The 4,345-nt window shown below is 50.1% G+C and overlaps 1 pseudogene; it reads left to right on the top strand.

Moving 5' to 3' along the window:
- The first annotated feature begins 4,262 nt into the window (after positions 1 to 4,262).
- On the top strand, positions 4,263 to 4,345 carry LOC119466879 (annotated as a pseudogene).

Consider the following 4,345-nt stretch of genomic DNA (forward strand, 5'->3'; position numbering starts at 1 on the left):
AGTGAGGCCTTTGTCAATTGTGAGTCATAAAAGCCCCAGAAGAATAGGGTTGGGGGAAACGCTTTGTATTTTAAAAAGGAGACTTTATTGCATGGTTCAACGCAAGGTACCAAAGGAGATAAAGGCTCTGGAGCGGGCTGCTGAGAAGCCTCACAATGAGGAGAAACTTATTAATGCACACGCCTGTCACCGGACAACCAGAAGGGAGGAAAGTCTGAATGTGACTTTACGAGTTTGCAATTGACTGTGTTTAACATTAAAACAATACACTCTTCGGGGGTGATAAGGGGCATTTGGCGCTGCCAGCCCAGTACAAGTGCTTCTCCCTCCTGCTCCATGAGCCGCGGCTATAAACTTCTCATTTAAAATCGCTGCCGTTCGGCCGCAGCGGTTCTGGCAGGGCTGGGGGTTTGATTTGTGGATGTGATTTGTTTTACTCTTTATGTTAGTAGAGTTAAGATGCTCAAGAAAAATAAAAGCTCAAGAATCCCCAGCAGCGAAAAGAATGATGCAAACAGCACCGCTTCATTTGTTATCTTATTTGCCCTTCAAACTCTGTCCCCAAACACACAGTTAAATAATTCAGCGGCCACACGGAATGCTGGAGAGGAGCAGGCAGAGGGAAAGCCATCAGAAGTCACGGGCCAGGAAAACAAGCATTTGCTAAGAAGCAAGTAAATCCGAGGGGACGAGGAGTAAGGTGACCTCTGTCTGCCCTGCCAAAGACTCTGCCCATAGAGTGGAGCTGGTTGCAGCTCCTTGCCTCAGAGATGAAGGAAGCGAATAAACACAGGTTGGTGACAAGCACAAAGACACACCAATCATTCGTGGTGAGCAAGTTCCAAAGTCCCACATGTCTCAGCTCATGGTTCAAGGTTTGTCTTATATATTAGGCTACTTCCCCTGGACGCTTCCCTCCTTCCCTCATTGCACAGACACTTATTGAGTGACTACTGTATACCAGGCACTGAGCATGCAAAGGAGATGTGGCTGGACCAGATCTGCTCTTACGGAAGGCTTCCCATTGTAGTGGGGTTGACAGACAATATGTACATGGGATGATGTCAGATAGCGCTATGTGTTGTCAAGAGAACAAAGACCATGGGAAGCGTGGGGACAGGGCCAGTCAGGAGCAGGTACTGAGGAGGCAGTCCTCTGGCAACAATACGCGTTCCAGACAGCAGAGGGCTACCGCGACATCCCGACGGCCCTGCCAAGCTTGGTGTCATGCAGAGGAGCCTGAATGCAAAAGGAGCGTGGCCTGAGTCACCGCTGCAGAGCGAGAGGCCAGGTCCTGGGGTCACGGAGAGGAGTGGAGTCTGATTCCATTTGCGAAGGAGACCAGTGGGGGATTTTCAGCAAAAAGCAGCGTGATTGCATTTCTGTTTTGCACAGCTCTCATGGGCATTGACAGTGGATTCTAGGGTGTGAAAGCGGGGAGCTCATCATTGCAGCTCGACTGCTGGGGTCCTGCAGGGTCACCCTCTCCCCAGCCCAGACGGCACCTCTCTTTCTTGCCTGAGTTTGGAATCTTTGGGGAATAAACAGTGACATGGCAATGGACGTTAAAATAGCCTCCACTTTGTTGATAAGGCACGGATGAGAACCAAAGACTTCCTAACAACCGCCCGGAATCGGACAGTCCCCCACTTCTAGGAGGAGAAGGGGTGGCCTTGGAGGAGGAACAGAGAGCAGTGGCTCCTGCAGGCAGTGCTCCCAAGGGAGGAAGGACGCGCATCGCTGAGCCAGATGCATCCAGTTCATGAACCCCACAGTTTTCAATAGCCAGTTGCAAGGTTGAAGGGGAAAGGGGCAGGGAAGGGCCAGGAGTCCTGCTAGCGGAGCCTCCTCTGCTGAAAAGGGAACAGGCCAGAGGACAGGTATTCTTCCCCAGGTAAGCAAGAGGTGCTGGTGGGATAGTGCAAGATGTTTGTCATGAAAACGGAGAGCATCTCAAGAGAACATCTGAGAATACTGATTGCCAGGCGCTGTGCGGGCTAGTCCAGGCTCCTGCCTCCCCGTTCCATAAGAGATGGTTATGAATTGAAATGTTAACAGTCTTCAGGGACACCGCATTCACCCATCTTTTCCATCAAGAGTGAGGCTCATTTTCACCTCTGCTGGCCTCTGGGGAGTTGAAGGGACTCTGCTCTCCTTGTCACAGGTTCTCACGCAGCTCAGAATAAGCCTGTATTATACAGTTCTTACATTTCCCTTTCACAAGTTAAACAACTTCCAGCTCCTTTGTAACCTTTGCTCATTTCTGCTTTTGATTGTCTACAGTTTTACTTTATTGCTCTTAAAATGCAGACAGCCAAGCACGGCACGCCGCCGCATCACCGGCCTGACCTCCGCCGCGTGTGCACAGCCGGACAGCTGCCCCCTGGCAATGTCATGTCCTCCTGGTTCATCACGGCCACGCTCACCCCCCTCTGTCAATTTCAGAGCAGCGCTGGCTCTCACATAGTGCACCCAACAATCCCCAGGGTTTTGTCTGCTGTGCTGTCTCCCACCTGGATCTGCATAAAATAGCTTGCATGCAGTCCTTAAAAGCATCTATCCATGTTCTTACTGAAAGACGCCTTATTATTCATCAAGCATTGGTCTAACTTAACTGGGTTACGCTGACTTCTATTCCGATCTTCGGAATCTGGCCAACATGGAGGCATTTGCAGGAGCATGAAGAAGGGGCCTCACCGCTTCCTTCAGCCTTACGGTGAGATCCAAAGTGCAAACCTTTTCTGCTTCGAGGAAGCAACCCGCCAGCCAGTGCTCAGCGCTCTGCTCTGCTTTGCCACGGGCCACCATTTCCCAAACCGGTGGCTCTGGGACACTTTGAGATCATTACTGATGATGAAGATAGGACAGAAGCTTCTCAGAAGCAGGCTATGTGATGAAGGCCGGCGCCAACGTCACCCAAGCTCTCACCAGCTTGTCAGCCCACTGCTCCCCACCAGGCTATGCTGGCCTCTTCCTTGAACTCCAAGCCCTGCAAGCACCCTCCTGCCTCTGGGATCCTATGCTTACTATGACCCTGTCTAGAATGTTCTTCGTCTTGCTTTTGTAAGCTAAAAATTAAATCCTAAGCCCTCCAACCAACCGAACCTTCTCTTGGTCAAGTGGGTCCCAAAGAAACCTTAAAAACTGAGTTCTGGGCCAGGCGCGGTGGCTCATGCCTGTAATCCCAGCACTTTGCAGGGACCAGGCAGAAGGATCATGAGGTCACGAGTTCAAGACCAGCGTGATCAACATGGTGAAACCCTGTCTCTACTAAAAATACAAAAATTAGACAGGTATGGTGGCACACGTCTGTAATCCCAGCTACTCACGAGGCTAAGGCAGGAGAATTGCTTGAATCTGGGAAGTAGATGTTGCAATGAGCTGAGATCGTGCCACTGCACTCCAGCCTGGGTGACAGAGCAAGACTTTGTCTCAAAAAAAAACACCATCTGGTCGTGGTGGCTCACACCTGTAATCCTAGCACTTTGGGAGGCTGAGGCGGGCAGATCTTGAGGTTAGGAGTTCGAAACCATCCCCGCCAACATGGTAAAACCCCGTATCTACTAAAAATACAAAAATTAGCCAGGTGTGGTGCATGCCTGTAATCCCAGCTATTCAGGAGGCTGAGGCAGGAGAATTGCTTGAACCCAGGAGGCGGAGGTTGCAGTGAGCCCAGATCACGTCACTACACTCCAGCCTGGGCAACAGGGGGAGGCTCTGGCTCTGAAAACAACAACAACAACAAAACAACAGAGTTCCTGGCTATGACAGGAAGGCAGGTTAAACACACCTTGTTACACTCCCTCTTTTTTACACTTTAGACACAACTGACCAGCATATGATAAGATCATAAGACACAATGGACTCTCCATGGCAATAAGATACCAAGTTAGAAACAAGACTTAAGGCCATGCCAGCTAAGGGTTAAGTCATGTACCCCTACACTTAAAGAATAAACCACACTCTGGGCCAGGTACAGTGGCTCACACCTGTAATCCCAGCACTTTGGGAGGCCAAGGCGGACAGATCACTTAAGGTCAAGAGTTTGAGACCAGCCTGGCCAACATGGTGCAAACCTGTCTCTACTAAAATTACAAAAACTAGCCAGGCGTGGTGGCATGCACCTGTAATCCCAGCTACTCAGGAGCCTGAGGCAGAAGAATCACTTGAACTTGGGAAATGGAGGTTGCAGTGAGCATTGCACTCCAGGCTCAGCATCACTGAGAGTCTTTGCCTCAAAAAAAAAAAAAAGAAAAAAGAATAGCTTTGTGCAGTGACAGTATCGTAGCCAATGAGGTTTATCCGAGGCGCAATTATTGCTCATTGAAAACTCTCCCCAATACCC

This window comes from Cebus imitator, unplaced genomic scaffold (genome assembly GCF_001604975.1).
Source record: "Cebus imitator isolate Cc_AM_T3 unplaced genomic scaffold, Cebus_imitator-1.0 Scaffold11, whole genome shotgun sequence".
In the NCBI taxonomy this organism is placed as follows: Eukaryota; Metazoa; Chordata; class Mammalia; order Primates; family Cebidae; genus Cebus; species Cebus imitator.